Below are 21,607 nucleotides of genomic sequence, written 5' to 3'. Positions count from 1 at the left end.
GGTTCGATTCCCGCCTCGACCAGATATTTTTCTCGAGAGAATTCATCTGGTTGAAGCTGGGATGATTTTGCAATCGTGTTAGGAATCACACGTTATAAGGTGAGACCTCGTTAGTCCTTAGCTCGCACAAGTTTCTCAACTTCTCAGAGTTGTCGTTCATATGGGGGCGACAGCTGATTAACGGAAAAACAGATTTTAAACAGTTTTTTTTTTCGTTGACTTGTGTGAGTGTGTTCAATTAGAAATAACATCACTATATATTCATTTTCCTCATTTCCAGTAACCGGTTTTGCCGTTCTTCCATATTATAAGATACACTGCCTGTTCTTCGGAAAAGCTGCAAAAACTTTTCCAATGAACGCTTGTTAGGATGACTCTTGTTAGGATACCTTTGGAGAGTATAGAGTATATGCCTCTTGACGATAATAAACAGTTTTCTTCATACTCACAGATTATCAAAATCATATCAATTCGTTCTTCCTGGGGATAAGTTCTCATTTTACAATATTTCGAAATGACAATAATTTTAAAATTGTCAAAACAATTATGATGGTTTGATTAATAGTTTGTGCCACTGTCAAATACTTTAAGTTTCATATTAATAATTAACGTCATCTAGGCCAGAGCCTACTATTATTGAAAAAATAGTAGAATAGTTTTATAGGCAATCGTATGTTTTCATTGTCTAATATATTTTATGAAGTCTAATATATTTGCTAAGAAACAAGGGAATTCAACATATTTTCCCTCAATAATTAGGACACACGCATCTTCTTATTTCGAAGAATGCTTTTTAATATTTCAGAAATAGCAATAAACTTCAGTTTCTACACTTGCCTGCATTTTACTTTATATACACCTCATTTTAAAAAATGTAAACTTGTGCTTCTAGCGAATCTACGTATTCTACAATGAAAAGGTGTTTAAAACGCTTTTCAGACTTTTCATTACAATACAGCGTGTTTCATTTTAAAGATACAAAAATTACTCATATGTAAAATATAAAAACACCTTTTGTGTAAAAAGCAGAAGAGATAGGTATAGGGAATCCTAAAATAGTTTCAAAGGGAGTCTACTCCTGCGTCAAATTACGTCACTAAATACGGGGTGATCCATTCAACTTCAAGAAGTTATTTAATTAAATGTTTGTCCAAATTTTGAGGCATTTTTTTTCGAAATATGGGAAGTAATTTCTCGAAGTATGGGAAATGTTATAGTAACTCACCTTTATTTTGTCTATAGTATCTATCAACAGGCACCGACGGCATACCTATGACATTTATCAAAAAACGGGCTAGCTTATCTTTTCCATTTATAAATATCAACCGGAGTTTTTCCAAAATTATTTTTAAAAAATGATTCATTTAAACTACAAGGGATTCGCCTTGCTTCCTAATTTTTCCAAATGACCAGAATGAATAGTCAATAGACAACTCCTAAAATATATATCGGAACGTAAAATATTATCTGACTGCCAATTTGACTTTAACCCAATATCAAGTACAACAAATGATGTCTTTCATTCATCAGAAATTATTATTCAAAGTGTACTTCAGCACTTATACATGCTGAGGAAGTGTTCTATTTTCGATCCGAAACTTTGGATTATATGTGCTGAAAAGCTGTTGAGACAGGTGTTTTCAATCAATTTTGTGTAGTATTTTTCAATTTAATTGAATTCGTTGTCAATTATAACTGTTGTTCATGGTTTATTGACACATATAATCATCATCTTCGATTCGCTTATCCCCATTTCATTTTCAAAACATTCATGGGTAGTTCTGACTGTTGCATCATTTTGATTGATTTCGAATAGTTATAGGTTTGCCAACCCCATTCTTCTGAGCATCATTTTTCCATTATGATTGAACTCTTTTAATGTGTTGTTTTGTTGCATCCTCTGTTGGAGGTGAAGAACTAAGTTGTATGCTAGTAACTTCATCAAGTTTTTGGAAGTTTTAGTACCATACATCGTGAGAATGCAATTAAAATGTATTTTTTCACTTTGTTTTTCAACTATGAAAGTTTCAACCTCTACACATATCTCTTGATCAATATTAAAAATTTCAAAAAAAAATTTATAATTTTTTTTTCGATTGAATAAATAAAAGAAGAAGAGACGATTTTTTTGTAGAATTTGTATTTTTTTGTCGAATATACTTGTTATTTTTGACTGATTTGAAAAAGCATTCCTGTATCATCATTATCATATCAACCACCTCTGTTACAACAATTACATCATGAAAGTTACTATGGTGTTATGGCTCATTGTCGCTAAAGTAGCTACCACCAAATACACAAGTTTCATTCATAAATACCTTATAGTCCAGTCATTTAGTAGTTTTACCTGCAAAGTTTTCCGGGAGTTTTGAAAATTGGTTATTCTATATGGATTTTGGTATGCTCTTTTCGAATTGCAACTTTGCCAACTCGTATATCTGCCGCTCGCTGCCATTTTGAAAAATAAATGGCGCCCAATAACAGATTTTTTTACAATATCTCCTTTCCGATGCATTTCACGAGAGAAACATCAATGTTCAAAGTTTAACTGGAAAAAATTCACTGCAATTTATGTATTTCTAATTTCTTTTATAAAATCAATAGTTTTTGGCGTACGAGCGCCACAAAGTACATTTCAATAGACGATTTGAAAAAAAACTCATTTTCACACCACCGCATTTCATTTATCGTGGTTTCCGATGTGGGCCTAATCCACATGTGATGCATTCATTCAGAAATTTGAGGCAATCTCCTTCGCCTTACTATTTCTGATGGACCAGGCGTTACGACTTCGTCTTGGGCACCGATCGAGACATCGCAGAACGAAATTTCTTCCTATTCATCTATGGTGGAATTATCAGACTCATCATAAGCCTCTTCGTTTTCGATTTCATCGAAAGTTTTTTCGAAAATGGCCGCCGTTTCTTCCTCTTCATCGTAATTATTACAAGTACCATTACAATCTGTGCATATAACGGAGCATTTTGATCCAGCTTTTCTGCAACAACAGGCTTTCTAACGTCCTCTTTCACACTTACAAGAAATAAGTTTCAATAACGATTCTGGAGCTGGGAATTTCGAGCATCGTAACAGGAATTAGTCCATTTTTGTTTTTTTTCATCCCAATTGTTCTCCATTTTTTCATTCTCATACCTATCAACAAGTTCAGCAATGCTACTTCTTCTGTTGGTAGCGACGCAATATTAAATTTACTTTCAAATGTTGATTTTGTGAAGCATACATATCTATATTCCTTTAAAGACATGTTTTTCTTACTTTTCACATCACTGTAACCGTATAATTCAAGGACACGTTTTCCTACTTCAGCAATTATCTCTGGATCAACGTTTCGATTTTTAAGTACCTCAATAACCTTGTTCAAATCAGGATTTTCTTGGAGTATCCAGCCACTGAAGGCTTGCTTTAGTGTAATATATTTGTTGAGAAGTTTTTTACTTTTTCTGGTTTGACAAAATACTCATTCGATCGCTTACATAGAACTGTGAAAAAAATCAGAAGATCTATATCTTCGCCGACCACTATTACGGTATCGAATGCTGATGAAACACTTATTGCGGTATTAATGATTAGCGTATCCGCATCTTCCGTGGCTTGTGAGACCATGAAATTTTCAGCTTCAAATTTTGTCTTCAACATTCTAATGAGGCGGTTCTTGTTTGCATCATGCAGGAATTATGTTGATGTGCATCGGCTGCGACCAAATCATTCACATGTTCAAGACGCTCAGCAATTACTCGACACCAATCATCATTACGAGCTCTAGCAAGTTCTGCAATACTGTTTTTCTTTGACGAATTCCGCACACTATATACTACATTACGCTTATACAGCCGCGTCTGTGTCAAATTCTGCTGTTATCTCATCAGCCTATAAACAACAATGATTTTTAAAAGAGAATGCTGGGTACGAGGATCATAGTAGTGGCTGAGGTTTCGTAACATCACTTCCTCTACGGAATAATGCAGCGAATAACTTCTCATTGTTGTTTTGTTTTTGACGCACATCATGAACCACTATCGATTTTAGTCCCGCCAAAAGTTTAACTTCATTATCATTTCTTTTAACAATTGACTCACGAAAAGTCTCCAATCTTTTTCCTTTCACTTCAGTTGTTTCATTTTCTAATGAAATGAATTCTCACAAATATAACAATCTTCCTCATCAAAAGCAATGACTCTATATCTGCTTCTTTAAAACTACGGCAATTGTAGAACATTTTAGAAAAATATACGAAAAACACGTGCTGGTGTAGAATTGTAGGAATTTTTTTCTAGTTCAATAATATATATAAATGTTCTACTCGTAATATGCGTCAGAAAGGAGATATTATTAAAAACTTTTATTGGGCGCCATTTTTTCAATATGGCGGCGCGAACGGCGGAGATACGAGGTGACAAAGTTGAAATTCGAAAAGAGCATACCAAAATCCATAAAATAATCAATTTTCAAAAGTCCCGGAATACTTTCCAGGTAACCCCTTTTTTTGACCAAATGACTGGACTATTATAACCGATCAACAAAAAGCAACTTGCGAACTATTGGAAAAAGAACTCCCAGGGAATATTGGTAGAGCGTCCAATATACGCTGTGGAGAGCCTGGAACATAATCTACTCGAAATTCTGTTAGACATTTCAGGCAAAAATTGTTATACGCTACCATTCATCTCATTCCTACGCATCATAAAGATACCACTTGACAATAATGGCCTTAGAGGTTACTTTTGCTCTTTCCTAAAAATTCATCTTCATTACTAACCAAAGATATCAAATAAATAATCGATTAAGTTATGATTCATATTTCAGGATGTTTTAGTCCCATAATATTCAAAAACAACTTTAATATTGTGTTAGGTAGACACATTAGGTAAAAAATGTTTGCAAAACAAATATCATACGTATTTTTAAACAATATGCAAAACTTTATCCTCGCATCAAAAGTTTCCTGATTCAAAACAATAGAAAAAACAAATCTTTGAAAAAAAAATTCGAAATTGGAGCTGTTTTTGAAGACTTCCGAGAAACGACTTCATTGATGCGCCTATAAAGACCAGCGACAAACTGCTTGCCAACACCCAACGCGCCATAGTAGGGTAACTTCGCAGATGGACCACGATCTTAAATTTGGGATGTGCACTAACCTCAAGTTGCAAATCTTGATTTTCGCATAACTGTACTGTGCTTTCGGCAGACGCTAGAAGGGGGGCATGACTGCCTCGCCCCCCTCTCGGTCCGCTGAGGTGTGCATGCAGGTACCTATGAATTTGCAACCAAATAAAAAGTGGTCCTGCAAGTTTAGGGGTTTCGGGAGTATTACGATCATTTGTGATGTTAGAGTATTACTAGACTCTACGACGGGTTAGACGCTAGTGCTGTGCTCTTCTTGTGAGGGTCCTGGTGCGCCCATGAGGATGTTGTCCACCACTGCCAAGTTTTTCTGCGTTTGATTTGTTGAAACGTTCTGTTTGTTTTCTGTTTTTGTTTCGGTTCTGCAGTTGTTTACGTGAGTTTTTATTTTCTTTTTATTTGTTTTTTGACCCCAGGTGGAAACATTTCTATCTACTTCCCTGGTGGAAATGGCCTTAGTGCTGGAATTTTCCAAACTTGCTGAGGAACATATTGCCACATTAACCACCTATGATTCGTAAATATTTCAGTGTGCTAAGCCTGGGAGAGTTAGATAAAACTTCATTGAGACTGTTGTGAACACCGAAAGTAATTTTTAAAAGGATTTTGTAGGATAATAAAAATAAATTTTTGGCTATGTTCTAGAAAGAATTGATTGAGAAATATTCGAATAGTGCATTTTCAGACTATTCATATCTCAAATAATCGTTTCATTCTGGACTCATAATTTTCAATACAATTACTAAAAGTTCAGTAGTAAAAAGGTTTTCATGTTTTTTATTTACATTGATATGACTGATAAATAAACCTGAAATCAGAAGCAGTACATTTTTTGATTGATGGATCTTTACTGGTGACATTTGCATCGAATTTAATTAAATTGAAATGTGCGCAAATCCATAATTTTCAAAAATGACTTCAATGTGTATCACAAAATGCTGAGATCGTAAATCTAGCATTTTATCAGCACATTATTTGCATGTCAAAAATATTGACGTTGAAAGAGTTTGTTATGTGCAGTTATTTTTACTCATTTCAATCGGCTAAGGAGGTCTAGTGCATTCAATAACTGTCTAGCCTCCAACCTGTCATGGATTTAGGAAAATAGTCGATAATAATAATAATTACGAGATATTTCAACTACATATTTCGAAACCCTTTCCCAAATTGTATGTTTGACTATTAATTTCTGTTCGTGGATCAGACAGTCAGAAAATTTTTTGTATGCTATATATTCACGCGGTTTTGTACAATAAAATGTAATAATGAGTTTTGTAAAAGCTTTTTCCGGTAACTTTCTGTCCATCTCTGATGAACGACAACCCTCTGAAGTCGGAACTTGTGCGTGATAAATATTGAGAGGCTGTGTCATACCTAGCACAAAATCTCTGAAGAGAAAATTTCATTTCAAAATTTTCATTCGTAAACTGTCAACAGATCATATTTTGTGGAATCCTTCGAAATGATAATGTATCTATAAACGTTGTCAATGTAATTTTCATGTCATTGTTTTTTCTCAGTTATCTGAAGACATACTTCTCAATTTCATTAATTGAAAATGCATTTATTGCTAGATTTTGAATGCTTGAAATTCGTGAAGAACTTCACAATTACACATGCATTTTTTATCAACCCATTTCCCCCTTGGCATCAAACCGAAGTTTATTTTGCCACAGAAACTTGGGAATAAATCGACTCACTAAATTTTATATTGTTATTTTAGATTTAATTATGAATGTTAGAAATGTGCATGCATTTCATTACATTTTCATTCCAGCAACCATTTCCATTTCAATATCACTTATATCATTTTATCATTATAATCTATATAGGGTTCATTTCTATTGCTAGTGTTTATTAACGTATAATCAGTTCTCGTCAAATTTGGTGGATCCAAAACTGTATTTTGTAATAAACGGACGGCAAACAGAAACAGTATGCTGTATTTTTCCATAGATCCATGTTTTGAAAAACTTTTTTTTTTGTTTGACTCATTTAATAATATATTAGAAATAAATAATGATAAAAAATGACAAATACAATCAACAGATGCTTCTCCCGAATATCTACTTTTTTTTAATTCCCAATTTTTCATGTTATACCTTTCCTTTGAAGTTTCCTACTTTATGAGTCAAAAATTTACATGATTTGAAAATTGTAAGAGACAGATGAATTAAATGTTACAAGTTAATGATGAAAATGTCTTGTCTTTTCACATAATTTTTCAAAATTCATATAAATGAATTTTTTCATTATTATTCATTATTTGAGATGAACGCGTGAATAGAAACTAATTTACTCGTCTATTCACATCCTAAATAATATTACATCTTTCAAATGTAGATTTGCTGAAATATAATTCAGCAGCGGAACAATAACATAACATTTTTTTGTCGACCTTCTTAACGTATTTTTACCTTACACAATCTTAACGTTTCGGAGGCTGAAATCTGCCTCCATCTTCAGAAATAGATAGAATTTAAGTCTATCGCAGTTCTTTCCTCTCTGATACTCCTCATTTACCAACTTCTTTGACATGTCAGAGGAGTTTTGAGAATCAGCAAGGAAGGAACTGCATATATAGACTTGAATTTTGTCCATTACTGAGGCGGAGGCAGATTTTAGCCTCCGAAACGCTTACGATTGTGGAGGGTGAAAATACCCAAAGAAGCTCAATACAAACTGATTCTTCCCCACAAAAATTACTTTTGTTCAATGATATGAATATGTTTTTGAAACGATCATTTCCATTAATGCATCAAAACCATGGAAAAATTCAGGGCTACACATTTTTTACAGAGTTTTAGAGCGATTAACTGCTCATGACAAGCAATTTCAACATCAATATTTTTGACAAATTATTTAACTTTCACATAAATTCTAAAATTTGGATTTCTAACGTTTGTTTGAAGGTGGTTGACAATGTTCCGTGGTGTATTTCATCAGTTCGGACTTCCATTGCCTAATTTAATATAAAATGATTTGAAATCCCTGAATAAAAATTAAAAAGATTAACCGAAACAAACAATTTCATTAAACAAAATACTGAAATTACAAAGAAATAACATACAGGCAACAACCAAAAAAAATTAAAAATTCAAATATTAATCAAAGCTGAAAATTCAAAAAATAAATAAAAAATATTTTTAACAAAAAATGAAAAATTAAAATATTCCAAGCCAAGTTACGTCACAACGTTTCGATTGTAAATATCCACAATCGTCTTCGGGTGATAACTTGTTGCTTGTATGTAATTTCTTTGTAATTTCAATTCAATAAAATTGTTATTTTCGGTTAATCTTTTTAATTTTTTTTTCAGGGATTTCAAATCAATTCATATCACTGAACTGATGAAATATTGGATTTTTAAAATGAGTTTATTGAGTTAATATTATCATTTCCATATTTTGGAAATGATCTGAACATATTCTTTGCTTCTTTGATTGACGACTTGTTTGTTTTGTGTAAATTAATGTTCACTGAGGATACACTACAAAAACACACTTTTGTCTATTTTCCACGCTATTTCTTTATTATGACTAGTTTCGGCTATTACACGATTTTTTTATTCTAGTTTAGTTTTGAAAATGGTGTAATAGCCGAAACTTGTCACAATAAAGAAATAGCGTGGAAAATAGACGAAAGTGTGTTTTTGTAGTGTATCCTCATCTGAATATATGTTTATCGTACACCAATCTCATATCAAAATTTGAAATATAAGTTAAACAAGTTTTTTACATTTTAATGGAGACGATTTGTAATAACTGACATTTTTTTCTACTATTTTTTCTAGCTTCCTTTTTGTAGTACGTTATTCTGAAGTATTTCGTCTAGAAGTCAGAACATTTATATGTATACAATGATGAGTTAATATATCAATTGTCATTTCGACGAGAAATTTAAAAACTGAAACACTTCTACTTCTTTCATGTTTTTCCGATAAGGTAGGTTTGCTCTATATGCTGCAAATTCGTATTAGAGTTTATCAAACATATATTGGACAAAAACATTTATAGAAATTGGTTTGAAATGAAAAGTGGCACCTAGATCTTTAAAAAATATTTATTTTCACCACATCTCAAACCCAAAAGTTTTTGAAATCATTCAAAATGCAGTTCTTCGCCAAAAATAGCCATTACATATATTTTAAATTCATATCAAGAACTAATGTGATTTTTGAAAAAAGTCCTTGAAATATAAACAGAATCTACCTACTGCTCCAAAATTTTCAAACCAAATTAAGTTACCTAACCTCTTTCGTTTAAATCATCTAAAAAACAATTCGTTCAGGCCAGCAAGTGTGTTCCAATAATTGAAAATCGATTGCGGCAGTTGTATCACCAACAACATATGCAGGAATAACTTCAGTTGGATTATATCCGACACCTGTCGGATATAATTCAAAGGCCTTCGTGATATTAGCCAGGGGTGTAGTTGTTTTCTGATAGGTGTCAGTCCATTAACCTATAGTGTAAGGAGTTGAGACTGGGGTGAACGAATTGTTCTTTTAGATAATTTGATTTATTACCAGTCTTCAAGAAAGCCCATTGACTATATGTGAAAAGTTTTCTTTCCTTATACGAGGAATTTGGCAATTTTCGGATATGTGGTTGGTTACCTCGTTGACAGGCAGATGGGGCGATGACAAACCTGTTGTTTGTTGTCCGCTTCAGACTAGTTCGAGGAATGATACTCTGAAAGAATTTAATTTTCAATTATCGGAAATCATCGGTCTGCAAGTGTTTTGCAATAATTAAAAATCTATTGCGGCAGTTATATCGCCAACAGCATAAGCAAGAATATCTTCAGTGAAGAATCCTGCACTGACACCTGTCGGATATAATCCAACGCCCTTCATGGTATCAGCCAGGGAAGTAGTTTTCTGATAGGTGTCAGCCCATTAACCTACAGTGTATGGAGTTGGAACTGGCCTGAACGAACTGTTCTTTTAGATGATTTGGATTTATAGACAATTTTTCATTAGCAAAATCTGTCAATTGTCCAAATGTTCCCTTCGCCAAAAATTATATTTTCGAATCCTGATACTGGTATAATAATTCCAATTTTTCTTCATTAAGACTTACGATAAGTTCTTGTTCGTCGAATAAAATTGAATATATGATTGAATAATGTTGAAAATGAATGTAATTTGAAAAATCAAAGAATTATTGTTCTTCTCTTCTATGCTAACGTTAGATATATATTTTTTTACATTACCAGGGATATATTTTTAGGTGATTTTTGGCATAGAAAGTTACTTATTTTCATGATCTAGATGAATAAATAAATTTTCCTCCTAATAACTAGGTTATAGGTAATAAAATTCCATCATCGACGATTATTCCGTAATTGTAATGATGAAAAGAATAGAGTTATGTTATTTTTCGATGGTAACGTGTTGATTCAATAAAATATACCTAACAATAACTAAAAGCATACTCACGTGAAAATGTGTGTTGAAAATCATATAACAAATGTCATTGGATTTATTGAAATACAGCAGTCTCTTTCAAGCACATCTATTTCTCTCTGAAGCAGAAACACAAATGTATAGTGGTACGTATGAGAGATCAAAGTTTGCAGCGACAAATCTGGATTCTAGTCCTGTGAAGCGGTAAAGAAAAAAACGTTATCTGAAACATTCAGAAAAGGAAGAAAATTAACACAAAAGTACAAACTCATGAATTAGTATTATGACTTTTGAAATGAATCCCATAGCAGTTAAACATCTAAGGATGGTAGAATGTGAACAGATTATTTTTTCCTCTACTACTTTTCCTTGACCACAAGACAACGTTGAGATATTTTCAGAGCAAAGTTTCGTTTCAGAAAATTCATTATTTTCATATGTCCGTAAAAAATACACCATGTATTGAATAATAGTATTTTACGTCCAACAGGTGACTTATTACAGTACGAGTTGTTTCTAGAATAATAATAATTATTATTATTATTGGGTTAAATAGAATATAACAACCAATAGGCAAAGTTCAAAACTGTAGTGTAAAAAACTACAGGTTTGTTCTACCACTCAACCTCCACGGCCAGCTACGAGAACTGTCAACAAAAATATAACAAGTACAAAACAAAATAGAAAAAGAAATACATTATAAACCTGATATCGATAAGCATTCAAATAACAACAATTTTGAAATGTTTTAAATGAGGGGGCAGTTTATTGTTAACGTTGCATATCTGATACGTAAATGATCGCTTGAAAAATTCATGTCTGTGTATCGGAGGAGGAATCCGCATACATGTTGTCCAACAATGTATTCAGCCAAGCTAACGTAGAGATACGCAACATATGGAAACCCTTAATCAAGCGAAAAACGCTCACCTCCCGCCAAACGGTCATCTCCCGCTAAACGGTCATCTCCCGCTAAACGGTCATCTCCCGCTACTGGCGGAGCAGAAAGAGAAATGAGCAGATAACTGAAAGTACTTAGTCCAGTCATTACCCAAAGACAATTGGGATACTGAAAATCGAAACGTCCGAAAGTAACTTGGCTTGGAATCTCTTAATTCTTGATTTTTTTTGTTTCATTTGTTACTTGTATTTTTTTTTGCTATAATTTCATTTCAGGGTTCTTTGCTTGATATATTATGTAATATATTACAATAATATATTAGTTCTTTCAGGGATTTCAAATCATTTTATATAATATTAGACAATGGAACTAATTAAACTCGATCAGAAACATTGTTAAAAAAATGGCAAACCAAGTTACTTTTTATTTTTTCAATTTTTTTTAAACTGTTCAATTTTTTGTTCAATTTTATTTTTATTCTTTTTTACTCTTTGGTCATTTTCATTTTTTATCTTCAATATGTTATTCGTTTTATTATGATTTTCCGTTTTATTGCTTAATATAATTTATATTCTTGCTATTAATTTCAATTATATTTGTTCTTTTACAGATTTTAAATCTTATTGAATAATGGAAGTCCGAACCAGTAAAATTTCACTAAAATGTTCTACAAAAACTCAACACGTGTTTTGCCATACAGTAGCTTCTTCAGGAATGAATATATACGCCTGAAACATCCATAAAAAATGTCATGGCCTTTTTTTTACTTTGGCGTCACTTCTTTAGATTTTTTTTCTCTGGAGGTACTGCAAAAGTTATGTTTACCAGCATGTTTTCGAGTCTGATGATCAACTAATTTTGAAGAGTTCGGAAACATTACACATGATACGTTCAAGTGTTTCAAATATGACAGTGAGAAGGTATCATCTGTGTTTGGAAAATATTAGTCATTTGTGTAAATATTGTATACAGGGTGTTGCAAATTCAATCCTCACCATTGGGATCTCGGAAACTATGAGAGATACGAAAATGGTTAAATTGGATCAAATGCATATTTACTGAAATTCCGGGTATATCCGGAGATATCCGGGAAAAACAGAAATTTCGGGATATGGTTTTTATTTTTTTCTTGCTTTATTTTTTGAAGGATTCGAAAATAAATTGCACTTCCGCATTGCCACTTTTTCTCTGCTACATAATGATGTTTTCAGATTTGCTATCCGACGTTTCGCCTTCTGGCCTTTATCATCAGCTTCATTTTTTCTTGTAGACGCTACATTGGATTCTTTCTGTTTTGAATAGAACCAGATTTTATCTTCTCAATGATGTATCATAAGTTAACATTCTTCTTCTAAAAATTGGAGATATTGAAAATAATCAATTCTTATCATAATAGGCTTTGACTTTGATGTTTCTAAATTTTACTTTCGAATTGTTACAGTCAATGACATTTTGTTATTGTAGATAAGATAAAAGGGATATGATACAAATTTATTAAAAATACGATAGAAACAGTGTTAGGACATCGGAAGTGTATTTAAACTTGTATCCCAAAAGACGACAACCACATCGAACTATGTTTAAATTATATTGGACCAAATCTTACCGAGTATGGTTCGTTTGAAAAGCCAATGAAAAAATCAAAACTAAATCACAGCAAATGCTCAGAATGTTGGCCTTGTTTATGATAACACAACTGTGCCCTTCTTCGAATATTATTCTTCAATTTTTCGAACCCTCTAACAATGTTGTGTTGAAGATCCTCAATATTTTGATTTTCCTTCCGACCACAAACTCTATTTTCCAGTGTACCTCATAAAAATGTAAACATGACAAGGTCTGGAGACCTTGCTGGCCACGTCACCGGCCCATTATTTCCTATCCATTTATTACCAAACTTTTCAGACAGGTAATTAGATATTGGAAGTGTGCGGTGGAGCACCATCATGTTGAAACCAGATGTTGTTGTAGGTAGCCAAAGGTAGATCATCTAAATAGTCTTCGAAAATCAACATTTAAAACTGGTGATGGGTTTCTCCATTCAGTTTTCCTCTCCATTCAGGTTTCTGTTTAAAAAATCTGTTTTTCTGTTAATCAGCTGCCGCCCCCATACGAACGACAACTGTCAGAAGTTGTGCGAGCTAAGGACTAACGAGGTCTTACCTTTTAACGTGTGATTCCTAACACGTTGAATTTCCCACAATTCGTAAAAGTGCTTTCATCTGTCCAAATTACATTTTCCAAGAAAACAGGACAATCGAGTCCTTTTATTATTCAATTACAAAATTCTAATCGCCTTTCGGGATATGTGTATTTCGTAACATTTTAAAGCACTTTTATGACAAATATTCATTTTGTAGGAAATGAGACGTCTAGATATTCCCGGGTTCATGTTTATCTGCAAATTAACAATTTCAATTGAAAAGGACACAATGTCTAACTTACCTCGTACAAACCTCATTTATCAAATTTTCTTTAGTTTCCTGGTCCATTCTGTCTCCGTATTTTTTTCCTCGGCCTTTCAAATGAACCAAACTCGGTGAGATTTTGATACAATAACTTGAACATAGTTCGATGTGGTTGTCATCTTTCGAGATACAAGCTCAAATACATTTCCGATGGCCTAGCACTGTTTCTATCGTATTTGTAATAAATTTGTATCATATCTCTTTTTTCTTCATTCGTAAAAGCCATTTTTCGCCAAAAATTCAATAACTTGTACACTAACAAAATGTCATAGGGGCCAATATAGCCCCTATGAGAAAACATAGAATTGATTATGGTAGCCGTAAGACAAAACGTCTGATAACAAATCTGAAAACACCATTATGTAGCAAGGAAAAAGTAGAAATGTGGAATTGCAATTTATTTTCGAATCCATCGAAAAATAAAGCCAGAAAAAAATAAAAACCATTTTCCGAAATTTCAGTTTTTTCCGGATATTTCCGGATATACTCGGAATTCCAAAACTTTCTCAACGGCATATTGTTAGTCAGGTGAATGTGCAACTTAGCCCCAATTAAACCATCTCAATATTTCTCATAGTTTCCAAGATCTCAATGGAGAGGATCGAATTTGAAGCACCCTATACAATCCACATTTTATATTTTTTGTTTCAAGTGGCTCTCTGATAATTTTATTGGTGAATTAAGAGGCGAAGTGTCCTACGCATCTACCCACAGTTTTTGAATAATAATCAAGTTAAACAATAAAAATGAGATAATTGAACTTTTTAGCGAAAATATTAATAGTAATACCTCACATCTATTTGTTTATTCATTTGATAAAACATTTTTATTTTCTCATTTGAAAACTGTATAAGACCATACACAAAATCGAATAGATGATGATGAGCCTCGTTCATCTTTGCTATTCGTAAATTGAGTTTTCTGTCTATCCCATAGATGGAGTATTCGTGAGGGAAAATGTCATCGGCGTTTACTACTCAGGTTTGATTCATTGGTTCAGCCCAGCATAGTAGATGAGGCCTATGGTGGTTTGAAAACCTCTGGTATTGGATCACAAATGCTTTGTTTTTCGATTTTTGTTTTTTTTTTATAGATGATGTTTTCTCTTGTTGATGACAGAAAGTGACAATGAGAGTTTGAAATTGATTACATTTTATTTTTACGAATAGAGTCAGAAAAAGTATAAAAGGAGCAATTATTGAATCCAAACGCGTGAAGAAACGATGAAAAGTCCAAAAATCTATATTAAATTATATGAAATTTATTGTTCCATCAAGATAATGAAGAAATATATTTATTGAAGAAAACTATAAAAAATAACATCACAATATATTCTAGTGCTTTCCGATGTAAATCCGACCGTGACAAAAACAGTTTTTGAATAAAGTAGACAAACACTTCAGAGGATTCGTCACAGCACCTTTTTACTTACCATATTTTCGTCAGTTTCTATTCGTCGACGTTTTGTTTACGTGAATATTTCTATGGAATCTACAATAGACTACCTTGAACCTCTTTGTTTATTGTTGGTGGGTATTTTATACGGTTTCGTTGCTCCCAAGAATTAACCTTCTGTCTGTTGCAGAATGGTACGATATAAACGATACAAACAAAAACAAAACTGACACATTTCTCTACCTTCATAGAAAGTTTCAATGTAGCAAAATATAGTATTGCTTGTTTCAAAAGTTTTGTCCGTTTTGTCCATTTGAATCAGTATAATTTTGCCAATGTAACACAAGGCGATTAGTTCATAGCATAAAAAATGGGTACACGGAATTCAATGAAGTCGATAAAGGTCGTTTGTGCCTGGTCCTGATTGACCCAAGTGAGGTGGCCAGTGAGAAATTTAACAAAGTGCTTGAAAAAATGGTAGTCGATTGGTGAGAGGTCTGGAAAATATGGTGGGTGAGGAAGTTCATTTCGTGTAGGTTCCGGACGGTGATTTGTGAAGGTTAAGTTAGGTTAGGTTAGGTCCAAAGTGAGTGAATCTATTCGACCCTCGATCGCAACCCACAAGGGTTTATTGTGGCTCACACCTATTTACACTCGACAAAATAAACCCAGCTTCTTAACGAAGCCGATTAGTTTGTATGGTGAGTGATCATTCAAATGACAGTCACGGGTAAGAAGGCCTGTTAGACATCGTAGTTCATTTCTACTATAGTTCAACGACTGTTTGGTAGCAAGCTTCGGAAGTAAATAAACGCCTTAAAGTGAGCCAATCCTGGAAGATTCTGCCAGAAGTCCATAAATCTTCTTGTCATCCAGGTGTTCAATCTTTGTTTGGCAAAGCCTATAGCGATGCCAATGACAGGTTCTGAATCGATGAAGCTGCTTGCAACACCCTCCTTTGTGAGGGAGTCAGCAGCCTCATTGCCTTCCAGGCCAGTATGGCCAGAGACCCAGGCCAGATAATATGTTAAGTTTTCCTATCGAGGAGAATCGTTTTTGGCATATTGCTGCCAATTTAAATGTTGCTCGGTAGGAGCTAAGAGCTTCCAACGCCGCTTGACTGTCCGAGAATATTTGACTCGTGTATGAGGTTGGATTCTTCCAAACTCTCCGCACACAATTCAATACCGTAAATTTCCGCTTGAAATACAATCGCATAGATTCCTAGGCAGGTTGATATATCTGTCCTGGGTCTGCGACTGAAAACACCTGCAGCTGAACCAGACATTTCCAGAATGCTCTGGCTTTCAGTGTCAACCAATAGTCTATTGCACTCTGTAATAAATCGATTTATATATGCAGTCCATCTAGTCCATTATATATGCAGTCCATCTCTCTCCAGAAAAATGTGGAAAGGAGGTAGATCTAGAAGGATCTCGATGGCCGCTGACGGTGTGGAACTCATGGCACCACTGATGGCCAGACAAGCTTGTCTCTGTAAGTCAAAGAGCTTCGCCCAGGACGTTTTCTGTAAAGCTTCGGCCACCAGGCAATTGCACCATAAGTGATCATTAGTCTGACAATCAAGGACAGTGCCAAAGTATTTCACATCCGTTTCAAATGGAATGACCTCACCATTGAGGAAAAGTGGCGTTAGATCGTCCAATTTTCTTCTCCTGGTGAAGGGGATTATCACAATTTTGCTGGGGTTGACAGACATTCGCTTCCTCAGGCAGCAACTGTGAACAACGTCCAACGTGCTTTCCTTCCCGACGTGGACCTTGCTAAGATGACAAGGTCATCTGCATAAGCTTGCAGATCCACTTTTCTTCTGTCGAGGGCAACAAGAGGACTATTCATCAGGAGCGACCACAGAAGGGGAGATAATACGCCACCTTCAGGACAGCCTTTGGTGACCCTGAACCTAATGGCATCGCCTTGAAAAGTCTTAGTTGCAGTTCTGTTTACTAGCATGGCATAGATCCAGCCAGTTATGGTCGATTCTATACCTTTCATAGCCAGACATGATCCTATAGATTCAGGTAGTGCATTGACAAATGCTGCTTCAATATCGAGAAATACAGCAACCGCAATCTCCTTGTTGTCAAGGGATTGGGAGATTTCCTCTACAAGGTTGTTCAATGCTAAATCTGACGATTTGCCGGTTTGATAAGCATACTGGTGGTTATTCAGGGGGGTGCATATAATGCCACCCTCCTGATGTGTCCGTCCAGTATCCTCTCAAGTCCTTTTAACAGGAAGGATGTAAGGCTGATTAGCGTACCGATTTAGGGTGTGGATCTTTCCAACCCACTTTAGGTATATATACCACCCTTGCTGCCAACCAACTCGGTGGTATATAGTTAGTTCTACGCCAGACTAGCTTTATAAAATTTTATAAGAATAGTTAAAATCATTTCTAGTACATTCTGAAGAAGAGCTGGAAGGGCTGAAACGACTTTATAGCTCATTCAACTGCCGGTGGTGTGATAATCTTCTTGACAACCTCCCAATCGTTTTTTTTGGGTGTTTAACGCCCTCGAAGATGGGCGTTTCTTCACTAAAGCAAATTCAAATCCAAGATAGAGTGGATGTAAACATTGACGTGCCCTTCGCACGTGATATTGAAAATCCCAAGAATTGGCCAGGGTCGTATTCAGAACCAACATATTGTCGATCGCAAATGCTCTATCATACTTTGGAAAACTTTTTATAATAACGACTGAAATGCACAAGTTTTGCTGTTTAACGGGAAAAATGCAGATAATATGTGTAATATAAAAAGATTTTCATTGGATTTTTCACAGCGCACTCAAGCATTATATGAAAAGAGACGTAATTATTTCTTTATTGATAATTTTTATTTTATGTAAAATCAAAAGGAATATTAATCAAAATTATTCAACTGGATGAACTTGTCTCTTCATCAGTAGTGTCATCCTTACCAATCTGAATTATCAGTGGCTCGATTTGTGCCTCTATTATATTATCAAGCTTCCACATCTTCGTCTCGACTTCCGATATCACATGCCGAACACACTTCTCCCATTTCTCCGCTGTGACTATTTTCAAATCCTCATCAAAAAGTACTTTGAGATCTGCAAATTTGAACGTGGTGTTATGCTGAGCTACAAAATTCTTCACATCCGCCCATATTAACTCGATAGGATTGAGCTCGCAGTGATATGGAGGCAGGCGAAGGACAATTTGGTTTTGGCCTGCTGCCATCTCATGGACTATATATTTTTGGTATTCAAGCTTGCGCTCCTTGACAATTTTTAGTAGCTGTACTCTAAGCATTGATTCTTCAAAGCTAATATTCTTTGATCGCAGCCAATTTTGGATTACAACCTTCTTTGAAGACGTTGTCGGAATCTTCTCTAACCGTCACGAATGATAAGGTGCATTGTCCATTATAATCACACCATTATCCCCCAGATGGGGTAGAACTTTGGAAAACCACTGTTCGAAAGATTCACCGTTCATTTCTTCGTGATAATCTCCAGTTTTCTTTGACTCGAAACACCACAGCCCTAGTGCTTTAGCAACAAACCCATTCTCATTGCCTATGTGAGGAATAATAAGCCGTTTTCCTTTACCTGAAATTATGAAGAGGTATGTAAGTAAATAAAACAAATACGAGGGTTACTTTTCACCTTGAGGAAGGTCTTAATATAAATATAAGTTTACCTGATGGATTTGTTAATCCGGTGGATAGTCCATCTAGAAAGGCCCTCCTAGATGAGGTCACAGTTTCATCGACCCATACTTTAGCGTAGTATGACCAGGTTTCATCCATATAATAAATTGTTCTCTGTTGTTTCCTATAATATTTAATTTTGGTCAAATACTCTCTCCTCCAAAACACAATTTCCTCTCTATCCAATAATAAACTATTGCGCCCTCGTTTTTTCCATACAAAATTCAAATGTTTCATTACTTTATGGAATGTTGACCGCTTGAAACTTGGCAATAAGATATCTTCATTTATTTCTGTGAGTACTTTGTCTATCGTGGGTATTTCATTTCTGGAAAAGTACTCATGCACTTTCCTCCTGATTGCATGTTTATCAGCATCATCTATTGATTTTATAATGGTTTGACGATTCTGATTTGTATTCGGTTTGGAAAATGTATGATTTTGTTTATATTCCCGTAAAACATTGTAAATCGAAGCGCAACACCCTCCAATTTTATTGGAAACTTTCGATACGACTTCGTCGACAGTCGATATCTCAATTCCTTCCATATTTTTCTTGAACACATTTAAAATCACTTCTTTCATTTCAACACTCAAATGTCTTTTTTGTATTGTTTCCTGGCTGGACTCAGAAGATAGCTCACAGTGTCATCAGCACTGTCTGTACTGGACATCTTGGAAAACAATTTCAAACAATATACTATAACGCACGCCACACAAACACGCAAACCACTGATTATAACCCTATGCTGGTACCGAACTCGTACCAAGAAGGCGAATTCACCAATGAACGCTGCGATCACGTGAACATCATGCTTCGGTTTTGTTTCACTCCATCTTGGATTTGGATAGACTTTTTAGAGGTCGTGAATTTCAGCAGTCGGCTCTTCAGAAAGAATCTTGTGAATTCAATTCAATAGGACTATGCTGTGATGGTTTAGTCCGGTGGCAGAAAGTTATAGTGAATCATGGTCAGTAACCATGGTTTTTTTGGTGGGTTTTCGCCTTTGGGAAGTGCCTGAGTGGCTCCTCTTTGTCCAAAAATTGTCGTTAATGTCTTCTGTTGTTGTAGAGGATCCATTTTTCATCACACGTTTGAAGCATGACAAAGTTATCCATATTATTTAAATATTATAGGTACATTATATTTAAACAAAAATCAGATTGTTACGTAATATCTCTGGCATCAATATTGAAACTGAGAAAATTATATGAGTATCACTTCAATCGATAATTCAGACAAAAAATGATTCAATTCTACAATCAAGCGTAGATAATGAATTCCAGGATATCGATTTTGTAACAGAGGAAATTGATGATGCCACAGTAGTATCAATGGTAGCACTCGATGATGAAAAAATAATATTTCAATCAATTCAAAATAATGCTTCACGATGAGTTTATTCGACAGACACATGTTAATGGAAGATACAAATTCAACAAGAAATGTGACATTACATCCGAATTTTATAACGATAAATGAAATGATCTCATATGATTTTGTAATAATAATCAATTATTACGTGCTTCAGCTGAAACTTCAATTGTTGAAGAACTCAGTGAAGAAGTACATTTTTAAGAAAGTATTAGATATATTCTCAGAATTTATGAACTCAAAACTGCCAAAAACATTGATGAACTTGTACGAACGTCTCATATCATTAACTTCAAAGAACAAAAGAGTAACAATTTATCAGAAATTCACATTCATTTGTATTTTGCATACTTCTATTCATTCAATTCATATGAACCATCTAGCAGAGTAGGAATATCCGTTAACAGCTGTAAAAACTTGATTGTTTAATGGTTTCATCCCAAAAAAGTAGTTTTTTCTTTTACTGGTAATCAGCTGCTCTAATAATGTGTAATCAATAAAACAAATATCAATAAAGATAGGCAACTAATTCGAAAATTTCACATACTAAGGTTCATTTCAGATAAACGAAACCTAAAACTTATATATACATCTTTAATAGAACCATTATTTAGATACTGTTCAGTAATATGGGAAGGATCATATAATGCATTACAAAATTTGAAAACAACTCAGAACTGTTTACCTACTCAAAATAGACCTAGACATCTTTAATATTAACAAATTACGTATGCATAAAAAACAAAAATAACTATAAATCCCAATAAAACTATTCCAACTCGACTCATCACGGACCATTCGATTGAAAAACCGTTGTTTAGAAAAAGTTACTCCCAAAACAGCCTTTTTATATAGGTTTGAAACTATATGACAAACTACCACCTCAAATAAAAAAAGTATATAAACTCAGTTACTTTGAATACCAAATAAAAAAATGATGAATGAAAATAGATCATACCTATAAATAAAAATAAAATAAACAAATAAGTAAACAAAAATAAATGAATAGGTAAATGAAAATAAAATCACCAAATACATGAAAAAAATAAATAAATTAATAAATAAAAGTGAATATCAAAATGAAAAAACCCTCCTCAATTCTACTCATTTTTACTCAATTTAATTCAATATACCCATATATCATTTATTCGTCAAGGCTTTTTATACAATAATAAATCTGATTTTTCAAATCCCTCGACACGATGATTAAAAC

At 34.0% G+C, this 21,607-nt stretch overlaps 2 protein-coding genes across 2 annotated transcripts in view; one reads left to right on the top strand and one right to left on the bottom strand.

The window, feature by feature from the left end:
• Nucleotides 1–8,794, bottom strand: part of rdgBbeta (cytoplasmic phosphatidylinositol transfer protein 1) — a 512,064-nt gene extending 503,270 nt beyond the window's left edge. The window contains exon 1 of the mRNA XM_074183529.1: nucleotides 8,788–8,794. The gene's annotated coding sequence lies outside the window, so the exon portion shown is untranslated. The remainder of the gene's footprint in view (nucleotides 1–8,787) is intronic.
• br (broad-complex core protein) overlaps nucleotides 5,388–21,607 on the top strand; it is a 124,568-nt gene continuing 108,348 nt past the window's right edge. Inside the window, exon 1 of the mRNA XM_074183452.1 lies at nucleotides 5,388–5,521. The gene's annotated coding sequence lies outside the window, so the exon portion shown is untranslated. The remainder of the gene's footprint in view (nucleotides 5,522–21,607) is intronic.

Source organism: Leptinotarsa decemlineata, unplaced genomic scaffold, assembly GCF_025532065.1.
Source record: "Leptinotarsa decemlineata unplaced genomic scaffold, Ldec_3_MD MMD2_P_RNA_scaffold_2, whole genome shotgun sequence".
Taxonomy (NCBI): domain Eukaryota; kingdom Metazoa; phylum Arthropoda; class Insecta; order Coleoptera; family Chrysomelidae; genus Leptinotarsa; species Leptinotarsa decemlineata.
Note: the sequence above shows the minus strand (reverse complement) of the source record. Positions and strands in the feature narration are given on the sequence as shown.